The sequence below is a fragment of the Perna viridis genome, chromosome 3, assembly GCF_037379345.1.
Source record: "Perna viridis isolate PV_CMFRI_1.1 ecotype Kerala chromosome 3, ASM3737934v1, whole genome shotgun sequence".
Taxonomy (NCBI): Eukaryota; Metazoa; Mollusca; class Bivalvia; order Mytilida; family Mytilidae; genus Perna; species Perna viridis.
The window spans coordinates 44,336,158-44,353,166 of record NC_142447.1 but is presented as its reverse complement, the minus strand read 5'-3'; the positions used below and the strand labels follow the sequence as shown (position 1 = coordinate 44,353,166).

The 17,009-nt window shown below is 32.4% G+C and overlaps 1 pseudogene; it reads left to right on the top strand.

Annotated features, from left to right (window-relative positions):
• Nucleotides 1-16,767, top strand: part of LOC148622407 (uncharacterized) — a 32,747-nt pseudogene extending 15,980 nt beyond the window's left edge.
• The last annotated feature ends 242 nt before the right edge of the window (nucleotides 16,768-17,009 follow it).

The window sequence follows — 17,009 nt, the reverse complement described above, 5'->3', positions numbered from 1 at the left end:
ATCTGTTTTTTCCTTGTATTTATAATCTGTAATATAATCATATTTACACCCTGAACACTTGCAAAGAGCATTTCTACAATCTCCTCTGCTGCATCCAGCCAGTCGACAACAGTCGTTGCATTTTCTATCTGCAATCACTCGTTTTGCATAGTTGTTTCCAAAACCCATACATCCACAGACAATTCGTGGGCATTGATTTTTCTGCATGTAAGTCGACTGGGCCTGTACGTAGGTCGACTGGGCCTGTACGCTGTGAATAACATAAACATACAGATGATCATTTGTCAACAAGCTATACCTTTGTATTAAGAAAAACAATAGGTGAAATATTGATTTTCTTTTATTTCTAATTTCTGATTGTATTTAAATAATGTGACGCAAGAAAATCGAAGTAGTTTATAATTACATCTATAAATAAAATTCAAAGATTCCATTTTGTATCTATAATTTTGTAAACTTACTTATGATAAAAATCACAACTAGAACAGATTTCATGATGTAGATATTATACAAGAGTGCTTCGTAATCAAATAACTAACTCGAGTACTTTCCGATTAACAAATTCTTCAGAGAGTATAGTAACTCAAGAATATCATCTGTTTTTTTTTTTTTTTTTTTTTTTTTTTTTTTTTTTTTGCAGGTTGTCCTTATATGTATGTTATTTTGTTCAGCTGTAAATTTATATTAAACCTTAGCTATATTTCAACATTTTTAAGGGGACTGTTTGCAGCATGAAGGGAGACGCTGTTCTGTATTGCTGGTTTATAAACGTTATATGAGATTTGATGCATCGATATTTATTGATACTTCCCCAGTTGTGTATGTCTCTCCGCCTCCCAAAACATGACATTGAATAAACAGTCACAACTGTATGTAGAAGGCAGAAAAGGGTAGGACACCCTTCATATGCAAGTGGTCCTTATATGTAGGTCATGTTGTCATACATTTCATTAAGTTGAGCATGTGCAGCTGTACCATTGATTTTGTTAAAACGTCGATATATCTAAACAACTAATCTAGTACTTTCTTTAGAAGTTACATTTATTAATATTTGTAAAAAGCAGAATAAGCACTTAAATTTAAACAAATGTTTTGGAATTTTCAGAAAATTACGACACAAATTGATAATTAAAAAAAGAAAGAACTATTTTTGAAATTGTTATCCAAATAACTACTTTCTGGATGGTGCAAAAATTTCTTTATTACTAAGATACAATAAAAGTCTTGCACAGAGGATTATTATTTAATGACAAAATCTCCTTAAAGTATAACTTACCTTCTGAATCTAAAACTTTTTGTGTTCCGAGTTCCCGCAAATATATATATATATAGATAGGTCTGAGAAATTCCCAACGATGTTAGAACTGTCAAATTTGCGATGCAAATTTTTGGTCGTTCCCTCCGCGGGACTCGAACTTGTACCACTGTGACATCTATGGCAACACCGCCTGCACAAAGTCCAGCGCCCTAGACCACTCGGCCAGCTAGGCTATATAAAAATATAGCTTTCGCTGGGAATTTGTCAGACCTATCTATACGTTTACATAAATTCCCTGTATCAATTTGATCGATGGAGGGGCTTTTTTTCAATGACAATTTGACTTCATTGTGAAAGTGAAAGTAAGTCAGTTTTCTACCATGCTAAATTTGATAAGTGGATTACAAAGTAAAATAGCTCAAAATCTAACCGGCGATGCCTATATGAGGATGGGGTTTTCGAAGGAAAAAGTTTGGACAGTTTCAGGAGATGAAATAAAAATTTCAGATATTTTGCGGGAAATTTGATATTTTTAGACCTGATTTTATGAATTTTTTTGCAAATTTTCGCATATTTTTGCATGGTTTCTATGGTAACCTTATTTGCCGTGGGTAATTTTTTTTCAGAAAATTTTTACTGCATCATAAAGGCCTTGGCTTGAGCTATTTCTAGATATATAGATTTACAGATGCTTGACAATTTTTTAAATTGATAAATGTTATAAAACATCAGATTACAAGACCAAAATTAGGCAGTTCTACAATACTGTGGAGTGCTGGCACTAGACACTAAGTGTCCCATGTGAACTCAATTTCCGGGGGGGGGGGGGGGGGCATGGTCAGGTTTTTATGACACCTCATTTATCATTTGTGATAGTTTAAATTGTTTTTTTTAACCTTTCCGTAAAAAATTATTTTTGACTGGAGATTATTTAATCATGGACGCCAACTTTCTGATACCTAATGAAATCTAAATGTAGCATAAATGTACGAAATAAATCGTGTTTCAACCAAAAATTGCTAAAACAATACAAGCAAATAGAAGGAATACACTCTTCTAAATTATTTTCAGTTTATATATTGGAACAAAATGTTGCCAAAAGGCTGAAGTCATTTCTTCAAATGAGTTGACATTATGGACTTCTGATGTGGCCGTCTATACCATTAAATAGATTTGTTCATAATGTTATTTTTACTTATATTTTAATTTTGTTTTAGTTTTTGCATAAATTCTTTAATTGCTGTTTTTTTTTTTTTTTTTGTTTATGGTCTTTTGTCTGTTTTCTTAGTCTACTCTTTGTCCCAATGTTACCAATATCATACTTTTCGTTCTAAATATAATATCATTTTTAACCTCAACAGACAGGGTATAAGGCTTATTCGCATTAATTTTCATAAATATATAGAATTCAGAAACAAATATAAACCTGATAGTAAGCAAATCTAGCATTCGTTGTTGATGAAGAAGAGCTGGCTAACTATCAAAAATGTTTTAAGGGTAATTATATTTTAATAGCGATGTAAAAAATGTTTTCCTTTTCCAGAGAACGGTCCAAGTTTGCAAGTTGAACGCTTTGCAGTCGGTATTGAATATATGAATGCATTTTAAAAGCATCAAATCATTATAAAGTAAATTTTGTGCCGTTTCCAGGAATAAAAAATGCATAAGTTGACTATATATGACTTTCGGACCCATTTGTAAACTCAAACAATCAGACATTACTACCATGGTATGAATTATACGTTTTTTTACGAAAAAAAACCCGACAATATTGTGCATCTTCAGTCCTCAACATCACCATTTCGTGGGCATCACTATTACTATCATAGAAAATGGCAACAGCTGGTAAATAGACCAAAGATCAACTCGTTAAAATGTTGGTAAAACATACAATGTTGACGGAGGAAATTAGTAAAAAACAAAAAAAAAATCCCATTTTGTTTTTTTCCTGTACATGTAGAAGTTCTTATAACTTTGCCGCTTTTCATTATTCAAATACTGTTTAAGAATTTTTTTTTTCAAATTTCATCACTTAAATTGTTTTTGTTTACATAGTCTAATGCCTTTTCAACTACTATGAATAGTTTGGTTTGGGTTTGTTTACTATTTTAATATTAATAGTGTTTATGTTCTTGAATGTAGCTAATGTTACTTTAGAATCTAATGGAGTACTGTACATTGTATAAAGAGAGAAAATACAGGCTAAACAGAAAAAAAAATACAATCAATAAGTACACTACTAGTAAATATAGCTTTTAAAAAAAAATTCTTACTGCTCATACATGTAGTTCTTAAAATTCAAATTGTACTTTTTACATTAGCATATTTTACATAATGAAAGAGAGTACAACATTCACCACAGAACAGGCTAAAACTGTCCTTGGCATTATTTCACAAAACTATAGGCTAAAATCATCCTTGGGATAATTTAAATAAACGTTTTGTATTTATAATTTACAAGCCATGACAATTAATTAATGAGCCATCGTTTTTATGACAATATGAAGGCGGCATCTTTTTTGGCTATGGCAACATCTGTTGTCGAGTATGCTTTAAATAGGGCTGTTTCGGCAATAGTGTACGCTTTTGCGTAACATCTAATTAGCAGTAAGTATACTTGAGATGTGTGGTTTGTAAATTGAAGTAAAGTAGAAGTAAAATGTAATTTTGATGTTTCACTATTAAAACTCTTGAATATATGGCATTAGAATAATGAATCATGATGTATTTTTTTTAATTATGTACTTCCATTGAATATTTTTGTATGACCGAAGATGACACTCAAGATAATACGAAAAGAAATCCTGAATTTTGTATATGGTTTCTAATGGAGACTCCTTGTGTTATCTTTCAGACATCAGAAATGAAATATCTGGTTGTTACCCTTTGTGTCCTTTTCTTCATCGCAGGTAAAGTGTTTTGCTATGGTCACTAATCACTTCATTGTTCAAAAAGGATTTTGAACATATCTTTCCTCAACTACTAAACTTTTAAATGGACATATTCATTGGGCTACAGTATATAATTCCTTAAGTGCTCATTTCGGGATTTAAATTTCACATTGTATTGGATTGTAATTTCAATCAAAATATAACTCTTACACAATACATTTTTTTCCGATAAACACAAACAATAACATAAACAGAAAAAGGAAAACAAAACAAAACAAAGCAAAAACAAAAACAAACAAATAAAACAAACAAACAAACAAACAAAAACAAAAAAACAAAAACAAAAACAAAAACAACTACAAAGACGTCGTAAAACAAAATTGAAACAACACCAAAAACACCCTGACAAGTAAAGGGCGCAATACGGAAACATATAAATATCATACGATATTTCAGGTATGCATGAAGTAGAATCACAACTAAAGATGACATCGAACCAATGTAAGATAATAGTGAAAGGATGTATATCGGTCAACTATAAAGATTCAGTGATAGCTGACAAAAACTGTAATGACTGTTGTCGTAAATCCGGGTGTGACCGTGGGGACTGTAAAGGACATATTTGTCAGTGTAAAGGATGTAGGGGCTAGAGATATCAAGCATTTGTAAGTTTGTATAATTACATATAATAAGTAATAGAATAACTAACTTTTTTTATTTTCTTACTTTTGTTATTTTTATCCAATACCGGTTCAATCAGAAATTTTGATGTTATAAAACAATATTTTGTAGCTTAAAAAAAACCAAAGCACTAGTATGTTAGAAGATATCACTTTCTATCTTTAATTAAAGCCACTTTAACATATACAGTAACAATGACCAGTGGTTGCAACTTTTAAATTGTGAACATAAAACAGTTTATTGTTGATTTTGAACTGAGTATTTTGAAAATGTAAGCCAACAAAACATCACTTACATGTTGATTAATAAGGCAGAAAATCTTCCTCAGTAACTTATTAATAAATGTCGCATCGAGCAATTACAGCCTTCATTCTTAGGCAACTAATATGAGTTAAGTTGAGATTTTTATTGTGTTGTCACTGAAAATAAAATGGAACGATAGCTTGGGAAGGGGCCAGATAGGATAGGTAACTTGTCCATTTAAAAAATTATCAAACTAGATCTAGACACTGTAAATATCTACATATTTATTTCTTTGTGAATGAACGCATATTTTAATTTCAATTTCAATCTGAAAGCTTCTTTCATATTGAATATTCAGTTCCTTGACCTATTTCTGCGGGCACGTCTGATACCATGTTGCGGTTATGTTGGCCTCGCATGCGATGCTCGGTGTTACAGACATAGTAACAAGTCAGTTTTATTAATATCATATTAAAGTTTGATGGCTTATTGTAGGAATACAGCTGTAAATGTGGAGAGTTAACATGGCTGCAATCAAAATGGTTCGACCACAAACATATGAATAAAAAAGCATTTCAATAGTCTTTTGTTTCTCGTTGTTATCCATTCTCAGAAGTTTTGAATGAGGATTTTAGATGGTAAAAGAAAAATAGTGGAAAGCAATAAGTTGGTACTATATAGATAGCAGTGATTTACGGATTTTCCACTGTGTAAAAATAAATTTTGAGAATGCACACTGTGAAATAAATTTGGTAATTTTACACGCGCCAAAACGTCACAGTGCGTCACAACACGAATATCAAACCGTCATTAACATTTATTAATGTTGAAAATAACTAATATGGGTAAAAATCTATCTAATAATTAGAATAATCAATTGATTATCGTCAACAAACAAAAATATAATCACTCGAGCCAATGTAACTTGTGCACGGTTTTGTCATGTCAATGATTTCCCTTTGTTTACACCATTACCATAACTACTTTTCATTTTATTCCAATCAATATAAATACATGTCCGTAGCCAGAAATGTTCAAGGGGGGTTACGTTGACTCGGGGCACGACCTTCACGGCCGGGGGGTCTGGGGGCCGCTCAAGATTTCCTTTAATGTGTATAAAATGTGTTTGAATTAGAGAATTTTCTGTTCACCATAAACTAATATGATATAAAAATCTGGTGAGGGGAGTTTATATCATTTTACTTCAATATTTTAAGGCGTGAGGGGGTTAAAACTCCATAAACTTGCTTTTTACAAGCTTAATAGTGAACCTTAACTATAATAATCCATAATCATGTTGAACTAAAATTTTACTGTTTAAAAATATAAGCAATCTACACAACAAAAAGGATTTGGGAACATTGAGCTACAAGAATAGTTTCCCGTTATCATTGAAAATAGTCAATTCTCATTTTAAAGTTTAAACAGTATTCTATAATGACCCCTAATATAGTTGTTTAATGCAAAAGTTACATAATTACCTTTTTTTTAACATATACAGACAAATGAGAGTAATACTAATGGAAGCTATGAAAAAATAAAACTAATCACTGACATATGTACCTTCAAATGTATCATGTAATGCTTTTGTGTTTCAGTAAGCTATGTACTTCATAGCTTACACATTTAATTTTATTTTTTATTAAAAGCTTTAAAGAACCTTTAAAATATATATTATAATAATTCTACACTTGACTAAGTGATATTGTTTGCCTTAAATTACTGCCGAATAAGGTATTTTCCCCTGGAGGTAGTTCCCAATTTGAAATCAAAGTACTCGTGTACAATTTATAACGATCGTTTGAATTTTTACGCCACAAATAACAGTCAAATTGCAAAAATTGGGCGTGATGAAAGGAAATACAAATGTATCTAAACATAAGCGTATTGTTGTCAATGGTTAATATAGAACTCTTTGATTAATTTTTAAATTCACCATTCAGATTACGAAGGTCATTACCAGAAACACACACCAAATCTATTATGCATCGTAGCAGTGCGCCAGTTTGCGTAATATATTCAGGTTTGATGTCGGTTTACATGGAACACTTAAATGAATGAACATAACACTCTCCGACATACTAGGTAATTGAACAACAAACTACTGTTTTGGCTTTTCCCAGTTTCTAAATTTTCAAAACAAAATTCAATTTATCGACCTCCAGGTCGAAACTGTCTGACAAATTATTCAAACTTCAGCCGCCACAATCATTGAAATAACTAATCTCTTTGGATACATGCCCCTCTCAAATAGCTACATTCCTCAGTTGAAAAGCTTTATAGCTCAGGTGCAACAAGTTACCGCATAGACACCTATGTGTCATTTAAAGTGCTTAGTGTCTTCGGCGCCTAGTCCCAGACACACGTACCTAAACATAAACGCCAAAGTCTTAAAACATACTTCCAACAACTATGTCTGGTGCAAATACTAGCTATGCACTTTTAATGCCCTGGAGCACCCGCACCGCTATTATCTTCACACATGACCAAAAAGCCCAACAGAATGATTATTACGAAAAGCAATATCACTTAGACAACAGACCGACACCATCCCGGGAAGTGCTTTATCAAAATTCCTGTGCTATCATCTAAGCAATGTTTCATTTTTAATTGTCACCTACGGGCTTCTTGATGTCACGTGGCGGTAATCATAATAAAAATACAAGATACAGTGAGGGATACGTTGGGATGGTTTCGGGATTTATGCTTCCCTTTTGTACAACACTTGGTCCAAAAATGAGTGGCAAATGATAGCATGGAACCCCTTCCTCTATTTTCCCCCTTTTCGTAAATATTTGGATCCGCTAGGACCTGCATGAACATATCTGATGACAACTTCGGCATTCCTCTTTTTATTTCATTTCTATGATCAATGAATATTTATAGCCTCGTAGGGTTTTCATTTCCAGATAAACATTAAAGTTTATTATGCGTCTAGTAAATAAATAGACACCTTGAATATATTGACAGTGAAAGACTGGTTGCTTAGAAATAAACAGGTACCGATAAGAGGTTAGAGGTCAACTATTTTTAATTGGATCACTAAACAGCATATTAAGTTCACAATAAAAATTGTTTATTTAGTTTGTTTAACGTAGAATTGAATTTAATGAATTAGAAATACCTGTAAAATTGACCTAACTATCTGCATTGAACATAAATGGGGTTTGCCAATGGGACTATTTATCTGCGGTAGTATAAGATAATTTGCAGATGCTATCAGGCTTTATAAATATAAAGGCTCTGGCGACTACTATATCAATTCCGATCTTCGATCTAAATTGATAAAAAATATGGCTTAATTTTTTCCCAATGGGACAATTTTTCCCAAACAATGATGGTTTGTGATAAACATGGGCCGATGCTAGTAATATGTTGCTATGAAGAAGAAGTAGACTAGCAGCTGCTTAATACATCATATCTTAAGTAATGGTAGAAAAAAGATCGTGGTATGTTTAACAATGTGTATTAATTTGAGGTATCAAATCTTGTTGAACGTCTTATATATTTTTTTGCAATTGTAATTAAAACTCCTCCACTGAATTTGCAACAGAGGTGATAAAAACTTAGGTATGACAGTATTCCCTTCACACCTTTATGATTTAATATAAGCAAGATTTTCGAAATACGTTCTTAAAATTGATGAATGAAATGTTTTCCCAAAATAAGGTTTTGCTCTTCGGCAATCTACAGGAAATCGTAATGTGATGTATGAAAGAAAATCAATGCCGGACGGAGTCTGTACCGGGATTAATCGGCATTACTAAATCATTTTACAGATATGACTGAGCTTAGTTAACAAATCATTTGACATGAACTCCAATAAAAACGTGGACAGTGAGTAACAGTTCAAGCACTTATGTATCAACTCAATTAAAATCTTGCCTTTAATAGTCAGACTTCAATCAGAATTGCAAGTTTAATAGTGCTTATTGGTTTTCAAAGGGGGGTTCTTCCGAACCCCTCGAACCCCTCGAACCCCCCTGGCTACGGCTTCATGCTTATTTTAAAAACGCTTTTTAAGAAAAACGGTCCTGCAAAATCCTGAGTTTTACACCCTTACAAATAGAAAAGATAACTCAATGATTATGAATACAATATATCATAGTCTTCAAATTTGCCAAGAAGTCATATTGTCTGACCGTAAAGACGGTTATTATATTGCCCGAATCAACGTCGGTAACGGAAAAGTGCACATTTTAGATTGAAAAATGTTTTATTTTATTAAAATTCAATGTGGCCGCATGCAAGGACCATGATTTAATTTTGTGCATTTATTTTTAAATGTTTTTGTCTTCGAAAATAAAGCTGTTAAGCGTGGTCGAAAGCTGCGGCCTTATCGTAATTCTAAAAATAAACATCTACATCGTCTGCTGCTGAAATCCGGAAAAAAAGACGTTCAACTTAATTCACAGATTTGATGACTGAAGATAAAGTGGTGATACAGGTACATATTTGTCAGAACTTTCTTTATCAGTTATTTTTAATTATCCGAATCATATTTTAGTGAGATGAAGTGCATTTTACATAGTCTAGAATCCATATTGTTGTCAGCGAATTTTGTCTGTAAATCACGATATGCTAGACCCATAATAAAACAATTATTAAAATAATTTTCAATTTCTACTGTTTACTTTTACATGTTATGTGAAAAAATATATCAAAGTCGGAAATAAATTTGAGGTCGAAAATGGAAAGAATGCACGACAAACACGAAATCACAGAGAAAAACGTTTTCATAATCAAGGGTAGTATACTGTATATGAGCGTTCGTATAACTGAAATGATCCTGAAAATTTTCCGTCGTAACATAAGAATATGTTGAAAAATATAGGGTTTGTAAGTCTCGTTCTGGTTTCAGCTTCCTTTTCGGAATTTCTTATGTAGAACGTATTGAAATCCGAAGACCTATTTGCATTTTATTGTTTACTTCCGGGAAATCGAAACGCTGCATTTATAATGCAAAATCTTCTATTTTATGATTTTCTTAACATTTTTATTATGTAGAACTAGATATTTGTCATTTTCATCAGTATTTTTACACACAAAAAATGTTGCTTTTAATAATGAACCCATTGATGTGTTAATGACGAATTACATGCATTTGAATGGTAGACGAAAGCCCATTCCCATAAAATCACGGAGTCACGTGACGAGACCTACATACCCTATTAGCATTATTATTATTATTATTATAATTATTTAATCTTTTGTTTGCATGTAAATACGTGTTACTGTATGATTATAAGCTAGACGTAAATGGAAAAAACGGGATATATTTAGGAGACACACAGTAATCTTTTGTCATTCGCGACCGCGTTGATATATAACTATCTTTTACACATTTCTGTTGTAGAGCTACCGTGGTCTAGTGGTTGCGTGTCTAGTTTTCATGCAGTTGAATGTTAGAATCTAGTTTTTGTTATTATTTTTTTTTCAATTATTCTTATTTTAATTGTTTAATATTTTACATATGCCTGTACAAATATATATGTTACTGTTTGATTATAAACCAGACTTAAATTGCAATATTGAAACAAACCCGGGTCCAAATTCGGAAAGTGGGTCTACCTCTAGTGTTAACGAATCCATAATCTCCATTTGCAATATCAATATCCGTAGTCTGAGAAATAAGGTCAATTTTCTAGAAAATTTCACAGATGAATTTGATATAGTAACCGTTACTGAAACTCACTTAGATCCAAGTGTCAATAATGATGACTTGCAAGTCCATTCTTTTTCTAATAATATTATCCGTAAGGATCGTAACAATACCGGTGGCGGTATACTGAGCTTTGTAAAGGATGGTATATCAATGATACGAAAAGGTGAACTCGAAAACCCCATTGACGAAATATTAAGGGTAGAGATAAAAGGTAAAGGTCAATGTTTTCTACTTTGTTGTATTTATCGACCAGAATGGACGGACGCTGACTTTTGGACAAGGCTAAACAACTCAATAGAGCTCAGTTACCAATTTAACGAAAATATTGTGATAACTGGTGATCTGAATTCGAATTTATTTAGGCTCCACAATAATAGATTATATGACACAATGAATCTCTTCAATTTAAAAAATGTAATTGATAAACCGACAAGGGTGACTGATCACAGTAACACACTGCTAGACCCAATATTAATAAGTGATACAATTCAATATTCATTAATAGATGTACTTAAAGTACCATCAGAAATTATATTTAAGAATTATATTTAAGAAATCCCTAGAACAATGTAAGTTTCCCACCGGCTGGAAAAGGAGACAATTCTCTTCTATCTAATTATTGGCCAATATTCCAGAAAAGTTGTGTTGGAAAAGTGATGGAACGCATTGCTTATAAACATGTGTTTAACCACTTACAAAGAAATAAGCTCATTTATGAATATCAGTCCGGTTTTCTACCAAAATGTTCAACAGTTCATCAACTAATAGAAATTTGTAATTGTATTTTAAATTCTTTAGAAAATAAGGAGGTAAATTGTTTTGTGTTTTGCAATTTTCAAAAGCTTTTGATAAAGTATGGCATCGTGGGTTATTACACAAAATGAAGTCATATGGTATATGTGGAAATTTATTGAATTGGTTTCAAAGTTATATAGACAATAGAAAACAAAGGGTAGTAATCAAACAATCGTCTTCGCAACCTTGCAACGTTACAACTGGTGTGCCTCAAGGCTCAGTTTTAGGTCCTCTGTTATTTATAATATATATCAATGATATTGCTGAAAATCTTTTGTCCTTATGTAGACTATTTACAGACGACACGTCGCTGAGCTACTCTGATCGTGACTTATCACACATAGAGACAATGAATGGTCATGACCTCAGAGAGCTAAGTAATTGGTCCCAAAAATGGCAAAAATCTTTTAATCCTGACAAAACGGAAATTATGTTGTTTTGTTTTCTAATATTGAAACTCCCGAAATAAACTTTGTATTTAATGATAAAAATATACCAGTTACAGATATGCATAAACATTTAGGTGTAACATTTAGTAACGATGCAAAATGGAATAATCATGTTGAATGTATAATCAAAACTGTATCGAAACATTTAAATGTATTACGGAAACTTAAGTATAGTTTAGTAAGAAAGAATCTTGAATCACTATATCTTACTTTTATTCGACCGTTATTTGAATATGCATATGAAATTTGGGAGAATATCGGCGTGGGTATTGCAATAAACTTGAACAATTGCAGCTAGAGGCTGCTCGAATAGTAACTGGACTTCCAATCTTTACTAGTGCACGAATCATTTATAGTGAAATCGGATGGGAAACTCTAGCAGAAAGACGTGAAAGAAGAAAACTACATTTGTTCTATAGTATTCAACATAATAATGCTCCAGAATATTTATACAATTTGATCCCACCAACAATTCAGAGTACAAAGGTTTACCCCTTACGTAATGGGAATGACTTGATACATCCTTTTTGTCGACTGTCTTTGGCACAAGACTCGTTTTTACCATCAACTACACGGTTATGGAATAAACTCAATTTGTCTACTCGTAAAATTGAATCTATAGGTAAATTTAAAAATGAATTAAAGAGGAGTAAATCAAATCCAGCAAACAGAGTTCCTAAATATTTCGAGTTTGGAAATCGTAAATTAAACATTATTTTAACACGAATACGATGTTCGGCCTCCTTTTTAAATTATGATCTCTCGAGAGTTAACATTATAAGTGATCCATCCTGCCGATGTGGTGCTAGCATTGAAGATTCAAATCATTTTTTCTTTGAATGTCCTCACTTTTCTGATATTAGAAACAGACTCCTTATTAATCTAAATTGGTTACAGGAAAATTGTCGAGTAACTTTAAGTACCTTCATGTGTGGTCACCCGGCTCTTACCGATGAGCAAAATACAATAATTTTTAGTCATGTATATAATTTTATAAAAGGATCTAAGAGGTTCCTTACTGTATAATCAGTATCATTGATACTGCAAGTATATTTTTAACAACCACATACTACAACACATCATCTCAACATTTGCTAGTTATATCATGTCAATATTATGTTTATATATTTATTGTATTGTTTTTGCATGCTTTCAATATGTATTGTTACACACTGTATATGGGAGAAGACTTAATAAGTTTGTCTAACTTGTGTCTAATCCCTTTTGCATTATTACGCAAATAAAATATGTTCAAACTAAAACTTAAATTTTGTGTTGATTTAATATATTAACCATACACACCTTTTTCTGCGTTTCCAACAAATGCTATACATGAAGCAGCTGAAACACTGCGATTTATTTACAATTCTGAATATGATTTTTTAACACATAACTGGCTGTCAAAAGCATTGTTACCTTTTTGCCGCATGTATATATTGTCTTTTAACATATATGCAGAAAAGGTCATCGTGGTTTAGTGGTTTTGTCGGCGTTAACAAGAACATATTATTTAAAATTCAAATTTCGTTGTGTAATTTTATAATTATTTTCTTTCTTTCCTTCTTTCTTTCTTTTTTTTTGTTAATACCATAATTATTCGGGTTTTTCACTCGAATAAGAATGCCGTTTCTTATATGTCTTAGTTTACTGTTTTAAAGGTATTCTTATTTTTATAGGATGCCTGGTTCTGGTCCTCGTCAGTATCCTTGCATAGTATGCAACAAACGTACAAAACCATCTGAGAGAAGACCAGTACACAAAGATTTGTCAAAATTACTGAGAAAATATTTTCTACTAGACAAACCAGAGGGGTAATGTGTAATAGATGTTGGCATAGGTGCTATAAGATCAAAGACCAAACGGCTAAAAAATAGTCAATGGAACACCAAATCTGTCACGTCAGAAAGCAAGGTTAGATAAAGTGACGTCAAATGCTGTTTCAAGTCCACCGTCAGTCAGTTTACCAATACAAAGCACAGCAAAATATTATGCTTACTGTATTATATGCAGGAAACCAGGTCCAAAACTGATAGTTATTTCTGCTGATGTCAGGTTTAAAGTGTTTATGGTATACACTATTTTGATTCCTCGGTGTTGCTCCTGCCATGTCACGAATGGCATCATTGAAGATGTAAAGAATGTCCAGTCTTCATTTGATCAGTCTTGTGTCAACAAAACCACAATAATGGAACTGATACAACAACTGAGAGAAGAGGCAAGTGCTAAAGGTGAAAAGCGTTTAGACTTTGATTCACCTTATGGATTGTCCAGTGAAGAGCATAAGACATTAACTGGTTTAGACTAAGAAGAATTTGATGATCTGATGACCTACGTTGCACATATCAACAATTTTAGGTCTAGAAATACAAGAACTTGTGTTGCAGTATTGTTAACCAAACTGAAATCTGGGATGGACAAAGTTCAATATGACACAAGAACAGGTAAATGCAAATCATTTAATTTCATTTTTATGCATGTTCCGATAACTTACACTATTCTATTAAAAATTCTTAATTCTTTCACATATACGTGTATGAGGTGTATTTAAGCCGCTCCTTATCATACTTATCATACCCCGCTCAGTTGGAAAATTGGTGTTTACGGTCTGTGTCCGTTTGTCAGTTCATCATTCGTCCGTCTGTAACAAAGGATTTCGTCAAATTTTCCAAACAACTGTTTCACATCCCACTGTTGTAATTGGGTATTTGTTGCGCTTACAGATTCCAATTTTCTGTCATGCAATATGTCTTTATCAACCAACTTGTACATATTAGAACGGGTGGTGCTTCTGTATGCTTAAGGAAGTTGTAGCTTAGTGACACATATTTACGAATCTTACTATAACTGATCAAATTTATGTACAAGTTCATGTCTTCAGTCTACGTAATGATATTTTACTTGCGAAGTCATTATTTTCTTCATCTTTTGCAGATACGGAGGGCTATTTCATCTGCTCGACGTTCTTTGAGCACCAGCTTTGAACCGAAATATCTCGGTTTCAATCATATGACAAGGGAAACTGTTATTAACAACCACACACGGCCATTAGCGAAGGAGTTACTTACACCAGGAACTTAGCTTGATGACAAATCAATACTTGTTCTTGACGGGACGTATGTATATGTGCAGAAAAGCGCAGATTTTGAATTTCAAAGACGATCATATAGGATGCACAGGCATCGACCTTTAGTGAAGCCTTTAATGATCGTGACTACAACAGGTTATATAATAGCCGTTTTAGGGCCGTATCTAGCTGACAGAAAAAACTCAGATGCAAGTATTCTTAAACATATTATTTCGCTAAATGTGCAAGAAATGAAATCCTGGTTGCATGAAGGCGACGTGTTTGTGGTCGACCGCGGGTTTAGAGATTATGAGGAGATACTTGAACAAATTGGGGTCAAAATGGAAAGGCCATGCTTTCTACAAAAGGGACAAAAACAGCACATGGTAGAAGATGCTAACAATTCAAGATTAGTAACTAAGGTAATTATTCAAAAAATATCTAACCCAGTCCATTAGTGTTATCTGTACATTGTATTAAAAATCAAGAAGTAGTTTCTATATGCTTTGTTCGAAGTTTCGTTTGCGCGCTAATCGTTGTAGGAGACAACTATACTGATTTGATTTTGACAGGGTAGCTTTGAACAATTTCAAAATAAGTATTTTGAACTCGAACCTTTTTTTATATAAATATTTTTATCATGATGATGATCCCAACATTATGCTTTTGTATATTTAGAAATATAAACATTGGATCGATGTATGCTAAAAAAAAATATTTTATCCGTTAATATGGTGAAAATAAAAATTGATCCGAATAAATCTACCGAAAGACCCTTATTTTCTCTATCGGTTTTTGTTTAAAATAGTGAATGATACTACTGTATACAATGTATACTATATTATGTCTACAAGGCAAAATCACATCACTTAAAAAAGGTTTCATGTACATGTACAATATCTATTTTAAGTATGAAGACATCTCTTCTCAAACTACTTGCGATTTTTCTACTGGATTGTAAACATGCATCTGCCTACACACGTCCTTTCGTAAACTAGGTAAATCCTTAAAAAGCAATTCTTAGAGCAGTGAATTCTATGGCCTTCAATCATTATAGCTCTTTTTGGTTGTAGATCAGATGGGTGGTTGAATCCATCAATGGAAGGATAAAAATCTGGCGATATTTAGACAAAACACTACCCAATACACAGCTACCTTACATTGGAGAATATGTCAAAATAATTAGTGCCATCTGCAACAAGTACAGGTAATTAACAGTGCTACATTTGTTGTTATATTTTTTTTTGTTTGTTTGTTTTTGTTTTTTTTTTGCCTATCTTAGAGCAATGTTCTCTACCAAAGCTGATCTTTATATGATCTCTTAACAGTGCTAATAATTATGAAAGCGTATATTGACAGTCTTTGTCGAAATAAATTACATACCCATAGATTAACGATTGCCTTATATAATTGTAAAGTATTTCTTACTGAAATGGGAAGTTTTACATAAATCGGAAATGGATAGGATAAAAACATTTTCGCATCTTTTCTCTCTTGCTATATTTGAACAAGATCCCCGATTACATGTATACAATCTACATGAATAAGCTGGCGAACATCATGTTTTTTTTTAAATTTTAGACCAGCGCTCAGCGTAGGAAGGGATGAAGATATTTTGCTGGCAACAAAAATGCTTCACCTTTCATCTCAAGGAAATACATTGAAAGACCAAGTTCTTGAGTTAGCTAAAAGGCAGTCACAATAGAAATCAATAGATAATACAGAGGAACTTAATGATTTCCCAGTATATACAGAAGACTATATTGACGATGCTTCAAAATTCCAGATGCTGTGGATGCCAATGACAGTGAGGGCGAATTCACGGAAGAATAACCTACAAAATATTCTACTTGATCGGACTGCACATTTAGAAATAATTGTCTGTATTAATGATTTTGATTGTTTCAGTTATATTAAAAATAAGATTTTGAGAAATATTCCATACAAAACATACTGTAAATAT